This window comes from Mobula birostris, chromosome 9, assembly GCF_030028105.1.
Source record: "Mobula birostris isolate sMobBir1 chromosome 9, sMobBir1.hap1, whole genome shotgun sequence".
In the NCBI taxonomy this organism is placed as follows: Eukaryota; Metazoa; Chordata; class Chondrichthyes; order Myliobatiformes; family Myliobatidae; genus Mobula; species Mobula birostris.
This window is the reverse complement of record NC_092378.1, coordinates 45,239,349-45,262,965: the sequence shown is the minus strand read 5'-3', so window position 1 is coordinate 45,262,965 and position 23,617 is coordinate 45,239,349. Positions and strand designations below refer to the sequence as shown.

The 23,617-nt window shown below is 44.0% G+C and overlaps 1 protein-coding gene across 1 annotated transcript in view; it reads left to right on the top strand.

The window, feature by feature from the left end:
• Positions 1-2,872: 2,872 nt before the first annotated feature.
• Positions 2,873-23,617, top strand: part of LOC140202725 (contactin-1-like) — a 525,313-nt gene continuing 504,568 nt past the window's right edge. The window contains exon 1 of the mRNA XM_072267960.1: positions 2,873-3,024. The gene's annotated coding sequence lies outside the window, so the exon portion shown is untranslated. The remainder of the gene's footprint in view (positions 3,025-23,617) is intronic.

Sequence of the window (23,617 nt, the reverse complement as noted above, 5' to 3'; positions counted from 1 at the left end):
GCAAAAGAGCCTGGGTACAGCCCTCCTCTGTGATATCAGTGAGATTTAAAAAAGGCAGGCATACCTACCATCCTCTCCTGCTCCACCCCTCCACAACAGAAGTGCCTTCACAAATAGTGAGGTCAAATCTATTGGTTTAGTTGACATTCACATGCAAACACACTCAGATAGTACAGAAAATAAGATCATAAGTCATAGGAGCAGAATTGGGCTATTCAGCCCATTGAGTCTGCCTTGCTATTCCATCATGGCTGATTTATTATCCTTCTCAACCCCTATTCTTCTGGCTTCTTCCTGTAATCTTTGGTACCCTTCTAATCAAAAACCAGTCAACCTCTGCTATAATATACCCAATGACTTGGCCTTCACAGAGTGTGTGGTAATGAATTCAAGATTCTCCACCCTCAGGCTAAAGAAATCCCTCTTCATCTCTGTTTCTAAAGGGATGTCCTTCTATTTTAAGGCTGTGTCCTCTGGTCCTAGACTCTCCACTATAGGAAACATCCTCTCCACGTCCACACTATCTCAATCTTCCAGTATTCGATAGGTTTCAATAAGATCCCTTCCCCCCCCCCATTCTTCTAAACTCATGAATACAGGCCCAGAGCCAACAAACACTCCTCTTGCATTAACCCTTTCATTTCTGAGATCATTTTTGTGAACCTCCTCTGGACCCTCTCTGATGGCAGCACATCTTTTCTTAGGTAAGGGGCCCAAAACTGCTCACGGTACTCACGGTGTGGTCTGACCAATGCCTTATAAAGTCTTAGCATTACATCCTTGCCTTTGTATTCTAGTCTTTGCGAAATGAATGCTAACATTGCATTTGCCTTCCTTACCACTGATCCAATCTGCCAGTTAACCTTCAGAGAATCCTGCTCAAGGACTTCCAAGTTGCTCTGGGTCTCTGATTTTTGAATTGGTTATGGGTTGAAGATTGGTAAGTTTTCAGCGTGAAGTGGTGGCATGTATCCACTGCAAGTTCAGTGCAATTGTATGTCTGACTGATGTGTGCCTTTATCAGCTGAGCCACACTCAGGGTTAAGCTTGTTCAGTAGAGCCACTTTTAATGAATGCTGCTGGACCTTTTAAGGTCGCAGGGTGACAGAGAGGAAAGTGTCATAGGTGCAGAGCAAGTGTGGACCCCAATGCAAGACACAGACTGAAGTACTAGGAACAGGATCAGGTGTGTCAAGCAAGCAAGGGAAGTGGGGAAGAAACGACGCTGGACATGACACAGACCCTGGATGAGACTAGGACTTGACTAGGAAAGCAGAACCAGGACAAGGACTCCGAGCCAGAGACCGGACAGGGACCCGGCACCTGGGTCTTGACTCGGGCTCGGACCACGGATCTAGGTTAGGACAAGTCGTGGCTACAGGACGAGGAGCGGCAACAGGACTGGACGTGAGACTCCTGGACAGGATGAGTGAACCCCAGCATCGGGCTGGGCGAGGCACATGGACAAGACGAGAACAGGAACGCAGAGCCTTGGTCGAGGGAGAACAGGAACATGGAACACAGAGTCAGAACCCCTCCTAGGGAGCAAGACTTAGGGCCGGGACTCATATACAGAACACTGAGAGACAGATCTCCACTCAATGTAGCGGCAAACGGCTGGATCTACCTAGCAGAGACGAGGGCACAAAGAAATGGTTCACAATACAAGGTAGCGGCAAACGACCGGACCTACCTAGCAAAGGCTTGGACACAGAGACAGTTCTCAACTCAAGGTAGCAGCAAACGGCCGGACCTACCTAGCAAAGGCAAGTACACAAAGAGACAGTTCCAAATAACAAAAGACACTTCCTTATCTAGACACAGCAAGGCCCCGATCTTGCCCTGGCGGTTGAACCTGATGGCGTTAGAGGTGAAGGTAGCAGGCGAGGCTTCAGAAGGAAGGGGAAGGGAAGGGAACAGTCCAGCAACTGAAGCTGAACCCAGGAGCTGTTTATGTAGCCAGCCCAAAGTGAGAAACATGTGCCTCAATTAAGGCATACAACAGGCCAAGGGAAAACCTGGAATAAGGATCGATGGACCGGACCGTGAATCGGAATGTGGACTTCACAGACCAGACCATGGCAGAAAGAGACCCTTTGGTCCACTGAGTCCGTACCAAACATCAAGCATCCATTTTTATGTAAATCCTGCCCCCACCTATTTTATTATTCCCACATTCCTATCAGTTACTCACAGATTCTATCATGCATCTATGCACCAGGGGCATTTTAACCTAGAAACCTGCACATCTTCAGGAAACTGAAACACCTGGGGGGGGGAGGGGGAAGTAACATGGTCACAGAGAGAATGTGAAAATTCCACAGAGATAGCACCTGAGGTCAGGATTAGGGCTATCAGCTCATAGCCCACTGGCAACAAGTTGTCTCTGCTAGCTCTAAGGCACCGGAAAAATTGTCCAAACACTATGCAATGCTGAAGGTCATATCCTTTCAAATTACCAGAGGCCTGTACCCGTTTCAGGGGTGTTTCTGGATGATGTATGTGTTAGATGGGAAAGATTTCCTGCATCTTCATCTGATGTTTGATTGTTGCCTTTTGTTGTAGATATAAATCCTACCACCCATTTGCACCATTCCATAATGTCTCAGTAAATAAGTGATCAATAGACCAGGGCTCTGCCCAGAGCAAGTGCTCAAGATCTGATGGGCTTGTCCGTTTCTCATGGGATCCTGTGCTGCCAAAGTGGCTGTAGAAGGGGCAGTGGATTTACGGCGGAATGAGTGGCGTCACTTCGGCTGGCTCCTTTAAGGATTGACACTTCCAGGAATATTCAGTGTCTTGAGTGTCTGATTTGACAGTGGAACACTGCGCTGAAGCTTCCGACCTCCGCTGCCGTTTGCCGATCTTGGAATCCAGTCTGCGCTATATTTTTTTAAACTGACTGGAGGTGTGGACTGCAGTTCGAATGCATTTACTCTGTAGTGTTATGGGAGATTATCTGTTGTGATGCTCGCAGCGGCTTTTGCAGAGACAACCACGGGGGTGACCAGAGGCGACCGGTAGGTTGTGACTTTATTTTCTGTTAAAGCGTATTTGATAAGGTTTCATCTTCTGCTTGGCTCCGGGAGTGAGCTGCTGCCGAGGTCGACTTTCCGTGCTGCAGTGAGATCGGATGCAGTATCGATTTCCTCGCCATGTGCAAGAATGCAAAATGTCTATGTGTTAAATCTCTGTAAATTACTGCTGGTTCTAAGCGACCGAAACTACCAGTCGCGCATCGTTAATTAAATGAATTTATGTGCATAGGAAATAAAAGGTCAACGATTTAAATGAACATGACTGCTTCCATATAGTGCAATGTAATTTATTTTTACCATCAGTACTAGTTGTCCACTTAAAACAGCATAGAAATCTTAGCAGATAGCAAACGAAAAATAGCACTTTTAATTCCTCTGCTGATTTATTTGAGATTTTTCTTCATCGATGCATTTATAAACAGAAGGGATTCCGCAGGTGCTGAAAACCTTGAGCGGCACACACAAAAATAATGCGGAAGAAACTCAGCAAATCAGCTGGAGGGGAATGATGAAGGGTCTCGGCCCGAAATGTTGTTTGTTTATTCCCCTCCAGAGATGCTGCCTGACTTGCTGAGTTCCTCCAGCATTTTGTTTTTGTGTGAGCGTTGCATTGATGCGGGTTTAGCCGAGTTTGCATCGAATCCGGCGCGGCAAGCGACAGAAATAACGGTATCCTGGCATCGCATTAACTGTACACTCATCCGAGTTTATTTTCACGTTCAGCGGTTGTGACTGTGTTGGGGCGTTCTGCCCTCCTGAGGGAGATTTTTTTTAAGTGCACTTCTAATCTGATATGAGAAATGTATGTAATACAGTACATTGGGATTATTGCAGATAAAAGTTGTAACCAAAATGCAACAAATACAGCACGTCATGTGAAAAATGTTAACCTTTGATATTCGCGGTGTAGGTAAAATATCAAAGCGAAACAGCCTGCTTAATATTCAACTATTTTACGGTACGACTAACCATGCGTTTTTTTACAGCCGCGTTTATGACATTTGTTTGCCTCTTCGGATTTAAATACTAATGACTTATTGACCCAAAAAAAAAATTCCATTTTCATTTCCATAATGCTCTGGAGCGGATTTTGAGATGCGCATCCAGTAAGTGCCACAGCCGTTTTGCGAAACAGTTCTGCAGCTGTTAAAGTTGTTTCTGTACCTTAACAAATGCACTTAATCTGTGCTTGGAACCTTCTCCCGTTATGTTTTCTGCAACCGCCAGAACTGCGCATTGAATGTCAACGAGCTTTTCACAAATTCCAATCACACCAGCAGTGTACTCTCGGATATGAAAACAAGAGGTTTTGTGGTGGATTTGTTAGGCGTCATGCCCTTGTTACTGGAGCAGAGGCAGCGATTGGATTATCGTATACAGTACAGACCTAAATTTTAGATTCCGATTTTCCGGTTACCCGGTATCTCCCGATTCCTTACTTCATAGCTGAGGAACAGTGCATGTAGATCTCAAAGGGGCGTGGATTCTTTTTTCCTCCGGTTTGGGATGAACTTCGCTGAATGAGAGCCTTGTACTGACGTTTGCTGAGGTTACAGGGCCGCTTTTAATGAGAATGTCAGTTGAACGAGTGGACATGCTGTTTGGCGAGTGCGTGTGTTTTGAGATTTGGTAAAGATGGACGTTGCGCTTTAGGAAGCGCTAGCTTTGGGAAATGGTCGCGTTCAAGGAGAGCTGAGACGCAGGATATAGACGGAATACCCAGCGGAGATAAAGGACACTAAAGTTGTACTGAATCAGAACGAGCTCGGTAAAGCAATGCCCTTTTTTTCCGAGGCAGAAATAGACAACGCTGGAAACATTCAGAAGGCGGGGCAACATCCGTGGAAAGAGAAATTGTTAACAGTTGTGCGGAAAACCTGAACTGTGCCCCTTTCCACACACAGATCAGAATGTTTCCAATTTTTTAAAACATATGTATTTCTATGGAACGAGAAATACAATTAATGTTTCAGGTCAATGAACTGTAACCATCTTGCTTACATTTGCAAAGCACAGAATTTGCCTTATACAGTACCATAAAGACATAGGAGCAGAATTAGGCCATCCAGCCCGTGGAGTCTGCTCCACCATTCCATCATGGATCCCACTCAACGCAATACACCTGCCTTGTCGCCATATCTTTTGATGTCCTGACCGATCAGTAAACTATCAACTTCCGCCTTAAGTAAACCCACATACTTGGCCTCCTCTGCAGCCTGCGGCGGCAGATCTCGCTTTTTTCAGGTGAGATCTGTGAATGACACTGCCCGTGTGAAGGCAGTGTTTTAGTTAACTGTGGTGGCCTGGAGAGAGCATTATCTGAGGCTGAACAACTTGAAGGACACTCAAAATCCAACTCTTCATGGACTGATTTTTGATGTTTCTGAGCCCATATTCGTTGGAGTTCAGAAAAATGATAGGGATCTCATTGAAACCTATCACTTGCAGGTCCTGGACGGAATGGAAGTGAGGCGGATGTGTCGGTTGGTAGGAGAGTCGATAATCTGCAGGCACAGCCTCAGATTAAAGTGAGGTCTTTAAAACTGAGATGGAGAGGAATTTCTTATGCCACCAGGTGATACATCTGTGGAATTCATTGGCTGTGGAGGCCATATGGTTGTGTATATTTGGGGCAGAGACCAATAGGCTTTTGATTGGTAAAGAGGTCAAAGGTTGCGGGGAGAAAGTGGGAGAGTGGAGTCTTAAACAAATCACCCAATGGTGGAATGTTGGAGCAGCGTTTGTGGGCTAAATGGCCTAATTCTTCTTCTATATGTTTTAGTCTTAATAACAGAACCAATTGACAGAAAATGATTGTGATATGTGTATAACTTAAAATTAAAGCAAATTAAACCTTTTAGAGCTGTAGACCACTGCGTTGTAGAAACAGGCCTTTCAGCCCATCTAGTCCATGCCCAACTGTTATTCTGCCTAGTCCCATCAATTTGCCCTGGACCATAGCCCTCCCTACCCCTCCCATCCATGTGCTTATCCAACCTTCTCTTAAATGTTGTAATTGAACATGTATCCATTTTATTGGCAGCTTGTGCCACTCGCTCACCACTGTCTGAGTGAAGAAGTTACCTTGTCATGTTCCCCTTAAATATTTCACTTTTCACTCTGAGCATAAAACCTCTAGTTCTAGTCTCATCCAACCTCAGTGTAAAAAGCCTGCTTGCATTTACCCTGTCTATGCCCCTCATAATTTTGTATACCTCGATCAAATCTCCTCATATTTTCCTATGCTCCAGGGTAAAAAGTCTTAATTTATTTAACCGTTCTGTATAACTCAGGTCTTGAATCTTGTTAACATCCTTGTAAATTTTCTCTGTACTTTTTCTATCTTACTGATATCTTTCCTGTAGGTAAGTGACCAGAATTTGTTCACCAATGTCTTACTCAACTTCAACATAACATTCCAGTTCCTGTACCCAAAGGTTTATGATGCCCAATATGCCAGTAGCTCTCTTTATGACCCTATATATCTGTGATGCCACTTCCAAGGAATTATGGGTCTGTATTCATCCCTTTGTTGTACCACACTCCCAAGTGCCCTACCATTCATCGTGTAAGTCCTATCCTGTTTTGTTTTCTTCCTAGGTGCAACACCTAACACTTGTCTGCATTCAATTCCATCTGCCATATTCCAGCCCATTTTTCCCAGCTGGTCCAGAGCCCACTGCAAGTTTGATAGTTTCCCTCACTTTCCGCTAAGCCGCCTATTTTGATGTAATCTGCAACTTTGCTGATGTAGTTTACCATATTTTCATCCAGATCAATGATGTAGATGACAAACAACACCAGGCCCAGCTCCAGTCTCTTGTGTCACAATTGGACATTTCTTTCCTAATTTGACTTTTTTCTCCATTTTACTTTAATTAGAACAAATTAAAGGATTAAAATTCATATAAAACGTGCTTCAAAGTGTTCTACCAGTCTTTGAATTACATTTTGTCTAAGTACGAACCTTGTAATCAGGTAAATTACTGTTGGTCTTTAGATTTCATTAGCTGATAAGGTCACTGTAATGAGCTGTGCTCTATTGTTGTGCTTTATTATAAGGTGTATAAATAATTTGCATGTTCAAGGGTGGGTAGCAGGTCAGCAACTTCCTTGTCTTTAGGCTCAGTGATTCATTTCTCATAGTGCCTCTGTCTAGACTTTTTTTCCCTTTAAGTTTGTTTGTGTCAGTAAGTGTCTATTGGATTTGGCTTGCCAGAGATCTGGTACTCAGCAAACTGAAAGTTTGTTCAGCAAAGTGTGGAGAAGACCAAAGCTCAAACACAAGGAAATCTGCAGATGCTGGAATTTCAAGTAACACACATAAAAGTTGCTGGTGAATGCAGCAGGCCAGGCAGCATCTCTAGGAAGAGGTACAGTTGACATTTCGGGCTGAGACCCTTCGTCAGGACTAACTGAAAGGAGCTAGTGAGAGATTTGACAGTGGGAGGGGGAGGAGGAGATCCAAAATGATAAGAGAAGACAGGAGGGGGAGGGATGGAGCCAAGAGCTAGGCAGTTGATTGGCAAAACGGATATGAGAGGATCATGGGACAGGAGGCCTAGGGAGAAATAAAAAGAGGAGGGGAGGGAAAACCAGAGGATGGGCAAGGTGTATAGTGAGGGAGACAGAGGGAGAAAAAGGAGAGAGAGAAAAAGAATGTGTGTATATAAATAAATAACGGATGGGGCACGAGGGGGAGGTGGGGCATTAGTGGAAGTTTGAGAAGTCAATGTTCATGCCATCGGGTTGGAGGCTACCCAGACGGAATATAAGGTGTTGTTCCTCCAACCTGAGTGTGGCTTGATCTTTACAGTAGAGGAGGCCGTGGATAGACATATCAGAATGGGAATGGGATGTGGAATTAAAATGTGTGGCCACTGGAAGATCCTGCTTTCTCTGGCGGACAGAGCGTAGGTGTTCAGCGAAACGATCTCCCAATCCGTGTTGGGTCTCACCAATATATAGGAGGCCACATCGGGAGCACCGGATGCAGTATATCACCCCAGCCGACTCACAGGTGAAGTGTTGCCTCACCTGGAAGGACTGTCTGGGGCCCTGAATGGTGGTAAGGGAGGAAGTGTAAGGGCATGTGTAGCATTTGTTCCACTTACACGGATAAGTGCCAGGAGGGAGATCGGTGGGGAGGGATGGGGGGGACGAATGGACAAGGGAGTCGTGTAGGGAATGATCGGCTGTGGAAAGCCGGGGGGGGGGGGGGGGGCGCGGGAAGCTATTCTCTTCAGTCCAACTGCAATCCCTTGTACTTAAACAACACTTCCATGCATCTCCTGGACAAATATATATATATGACAGTTCTTGTTGTTGCTATTGTATTTGACTTGAAAATAAAGCTTTCAATATTTGTTCTATATCTGTCGGCATCGTAAGTGCATGTTGTTGTAGGCATGAATGTTCTTGCTTAGTTTAACAGCCCTAGATAGAGTGACATCCAGGAAACATAAGCATTATATTGGAGAATTCAAATCTGCAATTATTCACTCTAGTGCGAGAATATACTCAATACCCTTGTGAAAATTAATCTCACTCCACCTCCCAATTTATCTTTTTTGGGGTATTTTCAAGCTGCCATTTGTTTCTTGTTTTACAGAGTGCAGAAACAAGTTGTTTGTTCTGCAGGGCTTGGGCTAGTGACATTGTCCAATTCGTTGCACACCCTGTTCTTGCCTCACTGTTCTGCAAACATTTTCAGTGCACTCAACACAAAGCTAAACTTCAAGTAAACGTTATCAGCTGTTTAATAGCATGGGCTTTATCTGCTGGTTAAGTTTTCCCTCTTTACATTACATTGACAGTAAGCTTTGTGTTCAGACGCTGTGTGCCCACAGTTGCCAAGTACAGAGTTCAGCCAAATGATCTGTACCTATTCTGTACAGCCGGCTGCTGAGCGTGAACTGGCGTTGTGTATACAATTGCTTCATACTTCAAGTCCCCTGCCTTACTCCACCCCCATAGCACACTTCAGAAGTCTATTTTGCTAGCTAAGCTAATTTAAATTGCCTAACCAGCACTGGATAATGAACAAAATTAAAACCTGCTCTATTGTGTAATCTGTTATGGCCTTTCATCTACACCTTTGTGGCAATTTTCTGTTGCATTCTGCATGATTCCCACAGCAGTTTAAATTAAAACATACCAAGCATTCTCCATTTGTCTCATTCTTTGGAAGTATAACTTTGAGTTAGTCCTGACGAAGGGTCTCGGCCTGAAACGTTGACTGTACCTCTTCCTAGAGATGCTGCCTGGCCTGCTGCGTTCACCAGCAACTTTGATGTGTGTTGCTTGAGAAGAATGCATTATTTATTGCATCAGTGAAGTAGTTTTGCTTACCTTGGATGAACAGAGTTGCTTGGATGAGTTGTGAGACCGGGGTAGTAACCACCCTGTCTGCTGTGGTATTTATTGGCAGAGCAGAGAACCCTTCTTGGAGACCAGGCCAAGTCTTAGTTCCTCGGTGAATGTCTCCAGAAAATTAATATTAGGTCTCTGCTTCATTGCTTTCATGAGACTTTATTGTGTGTGTAAATTAGCTGCTGCACTTTTCACATTGCTGGTACAGGCAGCCCCAGGTTATATAAGTGTTCTGTTCCTTTGAATTCTCTGTAAGCCGATTATTTTCCTGTAAATCAGAAAACCTCCATTTTTGATAGCTACTCATTTTGCATAGCTGCACTTGCTATAATTTTATATCAATTACCATTCACATTAATACTATAAATAAACTAATTGAATCCGATCATTAATGAATGAATGACTTGCTATTGATATTATCATATTGAAAAATTCTTTAAAAATGTATGGCAGAATTTCTTGACAGTTATTTGTAAAGCAGGAAGCCTCCCCTGCACTATAAAGTGCCTTTCTTGCAGTAATCCTTCATGGGGTATGCTGAGGTCATAAGAGGTGCATTGTACATTTGTTCAGTGTCCACTATGTGAGTTCAATCAACTCATTTCTCTACAACAGAGTCATACAGACAGCACAGAAACAGGCCTTTTGGCCCATCTAATCCATGCGAAACCATTTAAACTGCCCTCCTTGCCACTACCATCCATGTACCTATCCAAACTTCTTTGAAACGTTGAAATCGAGCTTCCATGCACCAGTTGTGCTGGAAGCTCATTCCACACTCTCATGCCTCTCTGAGTGAAGTAGTTTCCCCTCCTGTTCTCCCTTAAACTTCTCACCTTTTAACCTTAACCCATGACCTCTCGTTGTAGTCCCACCCAACCTCAGTGGAAAAAGCCTGCTTGCATTTACCCTATCTATACCCCTCATGATTTTGTACACCTCTATCAAATCTCCAGTAGCTTTAGATTCTGTAGGGTGTTGGATTACTTGTATGTTTCAATAGTTTTAGATTTTCTATTTTATCTATTCTGACCTGGACATTCTTGTTAACGAGTGGGTGACAATGAAAATGAATAACCTTTTGTTTGCAGTAAAAGTCACAATGAACTTGAATTGACATCAGAAGAGCTTAGCTGAGGGCTCAGTTGAAGTATTTTCATCTTCAAGGAGAAATAAAATTCTCCAGAAGAGATTGACTATTGGTCGAGTGAATAGAAGAAGCATAAGCAAGGGGTGATGCGCATAACATGTTGAAATAATATATCACACACCAACTCCTGGAGCAGCTCAAAAGGTCAGGCAGCATCCATAGAAGGGAATAAAGAGTTGATTCATGAAGGGTCTCAGCCTGAGTTCCTCCAGCATTTTGTGTGTGTAGCTCTGGTCTTCTAGCATCTGCTCTCTTCAGTTAGAATAAGTACATCTTTATAATGGGTGCGAGACACTAAGTGTGGTATTGCAGCAGAGTTGCAGAAGGAAGTAGATGAGAACTTCAGATGTCACAGAGTTCGAAGACAAAATGCTGCAGGTGCTGGAAATTTGACATTAAAATACTCGGCAGGTCAAGCAGCATCTGTGGAGAGTGAAACTGTTAACTTTGCAGATTGGAGGTGTTTCATAAGAAGAATTAGAAGTGAACACATTATTGTTTTAGGACGTATTGAAATGAAATTTAGATTTTGTTTCTTTCTCCAGGGATGCTGGCCGTTCTGCTGAAGTTTCCAGCATTGCTGTTCTGTCAGATCAGAAAGTACACTGGAGCAATGTAAAAATATTTATTTGGACTATAATTGTGTAACTATAATTAGATGAGCTGTTAGAGAAGCAATATTTCTGGCATACTGGATTGTTGAAAATGCTATTCATAATCAAATACAATGGTCCAATTTTGTGCTTTAATAGTGTCAGATCAGCTCGATGCCTGTGGCATCTTGGTGGATTGAGGTCCAGTGGGGACAATGCTCATTTCCTTGGATTTTCCAGCATGTGGCCTGGACCGTCAACAGATTGAACTGACCTGTTGAAGTCAAGGGAAGAAATGGCTTGGAGAAGTTGATTTTTATGTGAATAACATACATACAATTTAATATATCTTAATTAATTGAAAATAAAATTTTTACTGTGAAGTGTTTAGAAACAACATGTTATATGTATGAGGAGTGTTTGATGGCTCTGTGCCTGGACTCGTTGGAGTTTAGAAGAATAAGGGAGTATCCCATTGAAACCTATTGAATATTGAAAGGCCAAGATAGAGGATGTGGAAGAGTCTCAGAACAGAGGGCACAGCCTCAGAATAGAAGGACATTCTTTTAGAAAAGTAGGAATTTCTTTAGCCTGAGGGTGGTGAATCTGTTGAATTCATTGCCGCAGACACTGTGGAGGCCAGGTTGTTGGGTATATTAAAGCGGAGGTTGATAGGTTCTTGATTAGTAAGGGTGTCAAAGTTTAGGGGGAGAAGGCAGGAGAATTGGGTTGAAAGGGATCATAAATCATCCATGATGGAATGGCCAGGCAGACTTGATGGACTGAGTAGTCCAATTCTGCTCCTTATTGATGGTCTTATGGTATTATTTTCTGTGCTATCTGAGTATGTTTGCATGTGAATATCAACTAACCCAGTAGTTTTGACCTCAATATTTGTGAAGGAAGTTCTGTTGTGGAGGGGTGGAGCAGGAGATGACGGTGGGTGTGCCTGCCTCTTTAAACTGCACTGATCAATTGGTGTTGATGTTGCAGAAGAGGGCTGCACCCAGGGTCTTCTGCAGGAAAGTGCGCATTGCTGAGCTGGAAAGTCATGGAGGAATCTCCATCTCCACCTCCTCACCCTCCGCGCTTCTTCACTGGGGATAGTGTCCTGTTTCTCTCCATTCATCCTTCTGGCATATAGGACCGATCTCATCTCCACCTGAGGAACAGCCACACCCTGCCTGGGTTTGCATACTTCAGGTTGGGTTTTATGAACGGCCATGTTGTGACAAGACATCCAGACTGTGGAATCCGTGCTGTCAGTCTTAATCTGGTTCCAGCACCAGACTGCTTACGGCCAGCTCCCCTCTGAATGTTTGAGTAATACCCATTATCTTTAATGTAGATCCTGGCTATGTATTCGCTGTTAATTGATTTTATTGTTCTGCATGATGTTTGTGATCTAATATCTAATGCTTGTTGTTTCTTTCCTTTGAGACCTTTATCTTTTTTAAATTTTAATTGAGCTTGCTGCATTAATTGTTTATGTGGTCAATGGATCATGGAGTTATTGTTTATGTCTCATTACTGTTGTGGAAGGCTGCAACGTGCATTTTATACCAAAAAAAAGTGGCCATATTTTTTAATGTTATAACAGTGAGGTAAATAGTGCAGGTAAACACAGATTAAAGTTTCGCTTCCAATCCTGTGTGAAAAAAATAATCTTGGCATTTACTCAGTAGATGTTACAAAGCATTACATTTCTGACAAAGTAACTCAACAAAATAAAGTCCATTTGTTCCAGCAGCTTGGACACACTATTTTACAAGTACAGATTAACATTCCATCAGGTTATTATCAGAAGTTAAAATAAAACTTCAATTTTTAAAAATTTCTGCTCTGTTTTCTGTCTCTCAGTCTTGTCCCTCTTTCTACCCTTACTTTACTGTCCTTTCATTTACTACTTTAACTGATGCTGCTTATTTTTGATTGTACCATCACTTGCCCTGTTCTTCAGCACCCCATTTAGGCTGATTGTACTTTGTGGATCTCTCCATGGTTTTTACATTGCAGAACCTCATCATATATTATCAGTCTCATTCAAAAATGAACATCTTCACCGAGGACATAACCTGGGCTAGTAGAGTTTTAATCTGACAAGCTATTCCTGTCCACATAAGGTCATAAGACATAGGAGCAGAATTAGGCCATTCAGCCCATCAAGTCTGCTCCACCATTTCATCATGACTGATCCATTTCCCTCTCAATTCCATTCTCCTGCCTTCTCTCTGTAACCTTTCATGCCCTAACTAATCAATAACGTATTAACCCCCGCCATAAATGCACCCAATGACCTGGCCTCTACAGCTGCCTGTGGCAACGAATTCCACAGATTCACAACCTTTGGCTAAAGAAATTCCTCCTCACCTCCTTTCTAAATGGATGTCCTTCAAATCTGAGGCTGGGCCTTCTGGTCCTAGACACTGCCACAATAGGAAACACAACCTCTCCACATCCACACTTTCAACATTTGATAGGTTTCAATAAGATCTCCCTCATTCTTCTAAGTTCCAGCGAGTACAGGTCCAGAGCCATCAAATGCGCCTCATACGATAAGCCTTTCATTCTTGGAGTCATTTTCATGAGCCTCCTTTGAGCTCTGTCCAAGGTCAGCACATCCTTTCTTAGCTAAGGGGCTCAAAACTGCTGACAGTACTCCAAGTGAGGCCTTACCTGTGCCTGATAAAGTGTTAGCATTACATCTTGTTTTTATATTCTAGTCCTCTCAAAGTGAATGCTAGCATTGCATTTGCTGTCCATAAGACCATAGAACAAAGGATACCCTGGCTACTCAGCCTTTGATACCCTGGCTACTCAGATACCTATCAATCTCTGCCTTAAGTACACCCAATGACTTGGCCTCCACTGCTGCCCCGGCAACAAATTCCATAGATTCACCACTCTCTGACTAAAAAAATTCCTTCGCATTTCTGTTCTGAATGGGCACCCTTCAATCCTTAAGTCATGCCCTCTCGTACTAGACTACCCCGTCATGGGAAACAACTTTGCCACATCCACTCTGTCCATGCCTTTCAACATTCAAAATGTTTCTATGAGCTCTCCCCTCAGTCTTCTAAACTCCAAGGAATACAGTCCAAGAGCGGACAAACGTTCCTCATATGTTAACCCTCTCATTCCCGGAATCATTCCAGTGAATCTTCTCTGTACCCTCTCCAATGTCAGCACATCCTTTCTTAAATATGGAGACCAAAACTTCCCACAGTACTCCAAGTGAGGTCTCACCAGCGCCTTATAGAGCCTCAACATCACATCCCTGCTCCTATACTCTATTCCTATAGAAATGAATGCCAACATTGCATTCGCCTTCTTCACCACCGACTCAACCTGGAGGTTAACTTTAAGGGAATCCTGTACGAGGACTCCCAAGTCCTGTTGCATCTCAGAACTTTGAATTTTTTCCCCATTTAAATAATAGTCTGCCCGTTTACTTCTTCTGTCAATGTGCATAACCATACACTTTCCAACATTGTATTTCATTTGCCACTTCTTTGCCCATTTTTCCAATCTATCCAAGTCTCTCTGCAGACTCTCCCTTTCCTCAGCACTACTGGTCCCTCCACCTATCTTCGTATTGTCAGCAAACTTAGCCACAAAGCCATCTGTTCCATAATCCAAATCATTGATGTACAATGTTAAAAGAAACGGCCCCGACACAGACCCCTGTGGAACACCACTGGTAACCGACAGCCAACCAGAATAGGATCCCTTTATTTCCACTCTCTGTTTCCTGCCAATCAGCCAACGCTCTATCCATATGTGTAACTTTCCCGTAATTCCATGGGCTCGTATCTTGTTAAGTAGCCTCATGTGTGACACCTTGTCAAAGGTCTTCTGAAAATCAAAATATACAACATCCACTGCATCTCCCTTGTCTAGCCTACTTGTAATTTCCTCAAAAAATTGTAATAGGTTTGTGAGACAGGATTTCCTTTAAGGAATCCATGCTGAGTTCTGCCTATCTTGTCATATGCCTCCAGGTACTCTGCAACCTCATCCTTGACAATTGACTCCAACAACTTCCCAACCACCGATGTCAAGCTAACGGGTCTGTAATTTCCTTTTTGCTTTCTTGCCCCCTTCTTAAATAGCGGAGTGACATTTGCAATCTTCCTGTCCTCCGGAACCATGCCAGAATCTATCGACTTTTGAAAGATCATCGCTAATGCCTCCGCAATCTCTACAGCTACTTCCTTCAGAACACGAGGGTGCATTCCATCTGGTCCGGGAAATTTATCTACCTTTAGACTACTCAGCTTCCTGAGTACTATCTCTGTTGTAATTGTGACTGCGCACACTTCTCTTCCCTGCCACCCTTGAGTGTCCGGTATACTGCTGATGTCTTCCTCAGTGAAGACTGATGCAAAATACTCGTTCAGTTCCTCCGCCATCTCCTTATCTCCCATTACAATTCCTCCAGCATCATTTTCTGTCGGTCCTATATCTACTCTCACCTGTCTTTTACTCTTTATTTACTTGAAAAAGCTTTTAGTATCCTCTTTGATATTATTTGCTAGTTTCCTTTCATAGTTAATCTTTTCCCTCTTAATGACCTTCTTAGTTTCCTTTTGTAAGGTTTTAAAAACTTCCCAATCCTTTGTCTTCCCACTAATTTTTGCTTCCTTGTATGCCCTCTCCTTTGCTTTAACTTTGGCTTTGACTTCTCTTGTCAACCACAGTTGCATCCTTTTTCCATTCGAAAATTTCTTCTTTTTTGGAATATACCTGTTTTGCACCTTCCTCACTTCTCGCATAAACTCCAGCCACTGCTGCTCTGCCGGCTTTCCTGCCAGTGTCCCTTTCCAGTCAACTTTGGCCAGTTCCTCTCTCATGCCACTGTAATTTCCTTTACTCCACTGAAATACCAACACATCAGATTTCGGCTTCTCTTTTTCAAATTTCCCAGTGAACTCAATCATGTTATGATCACTGCCTCCGAAGGGTTCCTTCACCTCAACCTCTCTAATCACCTCCGGTTCATTACACAATACCCAATCCAGTACAGCCAGTCCCCTAGTGGGCTCAACAACAAGCTGTTCTAAAAAGCCATCTCGCAGACATTCTACAAATTCTCTCTCTTGAGATCCAGTGCCGACCTGATTTTCCCAATCCACTCGCACGTTAAAATCCCCCACAATTATCATAACACTGCCCTTCTGACAAGCCTTTTCTATTTCCTGTTGTAATTTGTAGTCCACATCCCTGCAGCTGTTTGGAGGCCCGTATATAACTGCCATCAGGGTCCTTTTATCCCTGCAATTTCTTAGCTCAACCCATAAAGATGCTGCACCTTCCGATCCTATATCACCTCTTTCTAATGATTTAATATCATTTCTTACCAATAAAGCCATGCCTCCCCCTCTGCCTACCTTCCTATCCTTCCGATACACCGTGTATCCTTGGATGTTTGGCTCCTAGAGACATGCATCCTTTATCCACGTCTCAGTGATGGCCACAATATCATACCTGTCAATCTGTAGCTGTACGACAAGATCATCCACCTTATTCCTTATGCTGCGTGCATTTAAGTATAACACCTTAAGACCAGTATTTGGTACTTTTCGCTTTGATTTCACTGCAACTCTATTGCACTGCAACTCATCCCAATGGCTACAAATTTGTCCCATCACCTGCCTGTCCTTCCTGACATCTTTACTGCTCACTATGTTAGATTTATTTCAGTCTTCCCCTTCCTCCGCTCTATCATTCCGGTTCCCATCCCCCTGCCAAATTAGTTTAAACCTTCCCTAACAGCTCTATTAAACTTTCCCGCCAGGATACTGGTCCCCTTCGGGTTCAGGTGTAACCTTTCCATTTTGAACAGGTCATACTTCCCCCAGAGGAGATCCCAATTATCCAAGAATCTGAAGCCCTGCCCCCTGCACCAGACTCTCAGCCACGCATTCATCTGCCTGATCCTACTATTCTTGCCCTCGCTAGCACGTGGCACAGGTAGCAATCCCGTGATTACTACCCTGGAGGTCCTGCTTCTCAGCTTCCTTCCTAACTCCCAGAAATCTCTCTTCAGGACCTCCTCCTTTGTCCTATCTATGTCATTGGTACCAACATGTACCAAGACAACTGGCTGCTCACCCTCCCCCATCAGAATATTCTGGACCCGATCCGAGACATCCCATACCCTGGCACCTGGGAGGCAACACACCATGCGGGTATCTCCATCAGGCTCACAGAATCTCCTGTCCGTTCCCCTGACTATGGAATCCCCTATGACTACCGCATTCCTCTTCTCCCTCCTTCCCTCCTGCACAACAGTGTCAGGCTCAGTGCCAGAGACCCGGTCACCGTGGGTGTCCCCTGTCAGGTCATCCCCCTCAACAGCATCTAGAACAAGATATTTGTTACTGAGGGGGACAGCCACAGGTGTGCTCTCCACTATCCGGGCATTTTCCTTCCCTCTCTTGACAGTGACCCAGTTTTCTGACCCCTGTAGCCTGGGGATGACTACCTCCCTGTAGCTCCTGTCTATCACCTCTTCACTTTCCTTGATAAGCAGTAGGTCATCAAGCTGCAGCTCCAGATCCCTAACACGGTCTCTGAGGAGCTGCATCTCAGTGCACCTGGCGCAGATGTGGCCATCAGGGAGGCTGGAGGTCTCCCAGGATTCCCACATCTGACACCCTGAATAAAGCACTAACCCTGCAGGCATGCTGTCTAATTCTATAGGAATGAAACAGGAAAAATAAGTATACTCACCCACTTACCTTGCCAAACAAACAAACTTTTTAAACTATTAGCTCGTTACCGTGTCCTGTCTGTCTGGGACGATTTGTGAAAGGTGGGGGGGGAGAAAAAAAAGAGTTGGTGCTTCGCTCTCGCCTCTTCCCGTTTACCGCCGAAGCCCGTTGAAGTGTCGCCTCACCTGGAAGGATCGTCTCCACCGCATCTGCTCTCAGAATGAGGCTTTTCATTCCAGGACGAGGGAGATGTCCTCCTTTTTTAAAGAAAGGGGCTTACCTTCCTCCACCATCAACTCTGCTCTCAAATGCATCTCCCCCATTTCATGCACATCTGCTCTCTTTCCATCTTCCTGCCACCCCACTAGGAATAGGGTTCCCCTGGTCCTCACCTACCATCCCACCAACCTCCGGGTCCAACATATTATTCTCCGTAACTTCCGCCACCTCCAACGGGATCCCACCACTAAGCACATCTTTCCCTCCCCCCCCCCCCCGCTTTCCCCAAGGACCGCTCCCTACACGACTCCCTTGTCCATTCGTCCCCTCCATCCCTCCCCACTGATCTCCCTCCTGGCACTTATCCTTGTAAGCGGAACAAGTGCTACACATGCCCTACACTTCCTCCCTTACGACCATTCAGGGCCCCAGACAGTCCTTCCAGGTGAGGCGACACTTCACCTGTTAGTCGGCTGGGGTGCTATACTGCGTCCGGTGCTCCCGATGTGGCCTCCTATATATTGGCGAGACCCGACGCAGGCTGCGAGACTGCTTTGCTGAACACCTACGCTCTGTCGGCCAGAGAAAGCAGGATATCCCAGTGGCCATACATTTTAATTCCACATCCCATTCCCATTCTGATATGTCTATCCACGGCCTCCTCTACTGTAAAGATGAAGCCACACTCAGGTTGGAGGAACAACACCTTATATTCCGTCTGGGTAGCCTCCAACCTGATGGCATGAACATTGACTTCTCAAACTTCCGCTAATGCCCCACCTCCCCCTTGTACCCCATCCGCTATTTATTTATATACACACATTCTTTCTCTCACTCTTCTTTTTCTCCCTCTGTCCCTCTGACTATACCCCTTGCCCATCCTCTGGGGTTCCTCCCCCCCTCCCCCTTTTCCTTCTCCCTGGGCCTCCTGTCTCATGATCCTCTCATATCCCTTTTGCCAATCAACTGTCCAGCTCTTGGCTCCATCCCTCCCCCTCCTGTCTTCTCCTATCATTTGGATCTCCCCCTCCCCCTCCCACTTTCAAATCTCTTACTAGATTTTCCTTCCGTTAGTCCTGATGAAGGGTCTCGGCCCGAAACGTCGACTATACCTCTTCCTAGAGATGCTGCCTGGCCTGCTGTGTTCACCAGCAACTTTGATGTGTGTTGAGAGAACAGAGCTAGCTATCTCAGCAGTGGATCATAATTGATTATGTGACTGAAAAGAAGGATGGGAGTTTATTAGTTACGAAATCAGAGGTGTCTCCTTATGCATTGTTTCATAATACCTTGTATCTGCGGACCATGCAACACCAGTTTTCATGAATGCGCAGTGAGTGAGAGCGTTGCTTCAGATACCATAATAGGTCTTGAGAGTCGTTTTTGTTATTCACATTTAAGCATTGCGGTGTGCAGCAGTTTAGTGCTGCTGCTTCAAACCCCGCTGATCTGGCTTTGATCCTGACCTCTGATGCTGTCTGTGTGGAGTTTGCATGTTTTCCCTGTGACATGCAGGTGCTCCATTTTCCTCCCACATCCCTGTGACATGATGGTTGATTAAATGTCTGTTGCAAAATGCCCCAAGTGTCAGTTAACAGCAAGATAATCAGAAGGGAGATGATGGCATTGGAAAGAGAATAAGGTGTAGTGATGCAGGGAAATAAGGAGAGAAGGGCTGGAACTGATGGGTTTGTTCTAATGGGTGCTGACATGGACCAATTTAGCCATCCGAAGTGGCAGCATTGTGGAACAGGTGAAGGAAGAGATCTGCGGGGCTGGTGGTGTTGACCAGTGGCTGGAACAACACAACAGACCAATCTAATCACAACCTTCCCCACTGCACTCCAGTAGATTTATGTTACTCAGATCCAGTAGTCATGATAAAATTCCTGTGATTCTGTGTCCTCTTTTAAGTTTTAATGTTCCTTTGGGAACGGCATTAAACTTGTAAACATTCTCAATTCCAGTCTGCTATTCCACTGGGTGTTTGAAAGTTGAGGAGAATTTCCAGCTGATTTTTTGCTGAATGTCATATTCATAATTTTGGATAAATAATTAAAGTGAGCTAAGAGTTTTTGTTTCTTTGAAATCAAATGTTCAACTACCTGTCAAAACCTCCCCTCATCCTGACTTGTACCAGGTCCAAGTAAGCCATAATCTTTTTTTTGAAGACTTATTTCAGCTCCAGTTTACATTCTTAAATTTACCACTTCATGGCCTTCACCCTCCTTTCCTCTGTAACGTCTGGCAGCTCAAGAACCGGCTGGCAATCCATTCCCCTCCAGTGCTAGCCTCATGAGCAACATGACTTTTCTCAACGTTGGCTGACGTTTCTGTAGCAAGATATGTAAAAAGCATTTTGGAGAATGCTTAGAAGAGCAATTGGGAGAAATAACCAGAAACCTTTCAAGCATGGACAAAGCATGATCCAACCCCTTTATTATTGACCATTTGTCAATGGAACTAGGTTAGGAAACTCATTACGCAACTCGTAATTAATGGAAGCTCGCACTTTATTATCCCTGCACAAACAACAACGTAACTATGTTGACCCCAGGCCAACAACTTAGAACATGAATTGTTCCCTCTGTATCAATACTCACACAGACAACTTTTCCAATTTAGAACCCTGAAGTAGGGAATCTCCGTTGGCCTGATGATTGATCCCTTCTTCTCCCAGCTCCTAGTGTGGGTATTCTTCCTCGCAATGGTGATCCTCTGGAGTTATTGCTGATAATGTAATGAAAGTGACAACTTTTATATTCATTTCTTATTAATTCAAATGTAGCATTCTAGTGTCATTGGCTGTAGGTCATGCGTCGGACTTTTAACACCTTTTTATTGACTCTGCTCCAGTTCAGCATCCTTTAATGCCCTCGTCCCAGCAAGTGACAATTGGTAATTCATGGCTCCTTGTTCTCAATTGGCAATGAGCTTGATTCATGCAAAGCAGATGCTGACTCCAAAAGTCAAAAACCTGCATGTTGTATTCAACTAAAGGACATCTGGCAAATAACTTCTTATCCAAAAATGATTTCTAGTCCAGCAGATTAACTGAGGCATCGCTGTGTGTCTTCTTTAAAATGCTGATCAAGCCAAGCAATTTACACACGTAATGGACATAAAACAGTTCCACAGAATGGCAGCCTCCATCTCCAAGCACAGGGCAGGAACAAAGACAATTGATCTGTGTGCTTCCACTGTCCTTGACCCATTCGAGTTCGACGTTTTTGTCCATATTTCAAATCTGCCAGGGCCAATATATGAATGAAAAGGTTAAAATTCAAACGCCACCAATGAGGAAGTGCGATCATTAACATTTGTAAATAGGATATGATACAAGTTCACTACTTCAGTATCCATAACAGGATGGCCGGCAGCCTGTTGCTTCTTCCTTTAACAGAGACCCCTCTAGTTCCCATCGTAACCATCCTCCTTTGCTTGGCTGTACATGTTCTCAACTTCTCTTTCAACTCCACTCACTTTTTAGGTAATGGTGCAGCCACTGGAACATGCAAAGGCCCATGCTGTGTTTCTCCCTTTGTGGAATATGTTGTTTCAGACCATATTGTCACCCTCACTCACTTCCTCTTCCCAGTTCTGTGTGCTAATGGCTATACTAATCTTGGTTCCTTATCTCATACAGAATGCCAAAGATTCATCACTGTTACTTCTGATTTGCACTGTCATGTGGTCCATCTCTGACCCTTGATTGCTTGAGGTCACTGTACTTACCTCAGGATACATTAATAACTAATATCCACTACAAGCCAACAATATCCCACATCACTCTTGACTATGTTCCACTCTGCTTTATCCAAACACTCCATTACACTCTCCCAGTTTCCCTACCACTTCTATTCAAATGATGCCACCCTCACTACCAATGCTTCTAAGATTGAAAAGTAAAAACAACTGCAGATGCTAAAATTCTGAAATCAAAACAGAACTCATTTTAGAAATAAAACTTGCTTTAACCCGTGGAGAAAGGAAAAGGTGGAAAGAGCAAACCCAGCCAGCAAGCACTGCAACAGCTTGATCCCAAATCGCATTAGGTGACATGAAAGAAGAGATCAAAAACCTGGGCTAGTGGTAGATCTGAAGGAATGCCTCGGAAGAGAAAAAGATTTAGCAAGGGTGGGTTTGAAGCAGGGAGAATTCCAGAATCCCTTCCCCAAAGAGCATTCCAGAATTCTCCCTTCCCCAAAAGGGTGGGAAATCTTGTTCTTCACCCTATTTCTGATAGGCTGATAACAAGATTTTCCATAGACCATAAATAAGACCATAAGGCAGGGGTTCCCAATGTTTATTATGCCATGGAGCCATACCATTAACCAAGAGGTCTGTGGATCCCAGGTTGGGAACCCCTGCCATAAGATATAGGACCAGAACCAGGCCATTCGGCCTGTCAAGTCTGCTCTGCTAGTCAATCTTTTTTTTTCCAACCCCATTCTCCTATCTTCTCTCTATAATCCTTAACCTCCTTGCCAATCAAGGACCTATCAACCTCTTGTCTTAAATATACTCAATTACTTGGCTTCCACAATGCCCTTTGGCAGTGCATTCCACAGATTCACCACCCACTGGCTAAAGTTCCTCCTCATTTCAGTTCTGAAAGGACATTCCTTCATTCTGAGGTTCTGCCCAGAAATGCTACATTCGCAATGCTTTGCTTATACAATATTGTAGCTCATAATTCTTTGTCTTCTTTTCCTCTCCATTTTTCATTCATCTCCTTCCTGCACCTCCTCCAGACAGATCAACTGTGATCAACAACCCTCACAGCCAGCATCACCACCACTTGTGTTATTCAGTCTCTTTTTGTTCTTTCTGCACACTCCGTTCCCATCACTGACAGTACCTAGTCTCTTCATCCCTTCCCCCTTTCTTGCACCTTGAAGCAATTTCAATTTCTACTTTTTCTTAGTTCTGATGAAAGGCTATCAACTTGTAACATTAACTCTTGTTTCTGTCACGTACCCCTTGATGGGTTAAAGAACCAGCAGAAATGGAAAACACTTTGGAGTCCAGTATTGCTATTAACTAATAATATTTATTAGTAACTACGCGATACAGTAATATAAATGCAGATATATCAGACAGGTTAGAAATGAATATATATATGAGTGTGTGTGTGGAAATACATGAAAATCAAGCTTCTTCAGGTCTAGGGGTAAATAGTCTTACGATGATGAGTAAAGTTCAGTTCAGTTTGTGGTATTGAACTGAGTAGTGATGGAGAGAGAGAGAGAGGGAGAGATTTGAGTCTTCAAGTGAGCTGTTGCCGTCGATCTTCCCGTTGTCCTCCGAATTCCTTTAGAAGTCACCAACTGTGACCACAACAAAGGGGACCATTCTTCTGTGGTGGAATTATCAACCCAGGCGAGGGTTGACACATGAATAACTCCCCACCGGTCACACCCTTTTCACACTGTGAGAGCCACTGATCAATCTGCCTGATCAATCCTCCCATACCCACCTTTTCTGTGGGCACAACAAAGCTCATTTGGTGTCCAAAACCATGTGTCT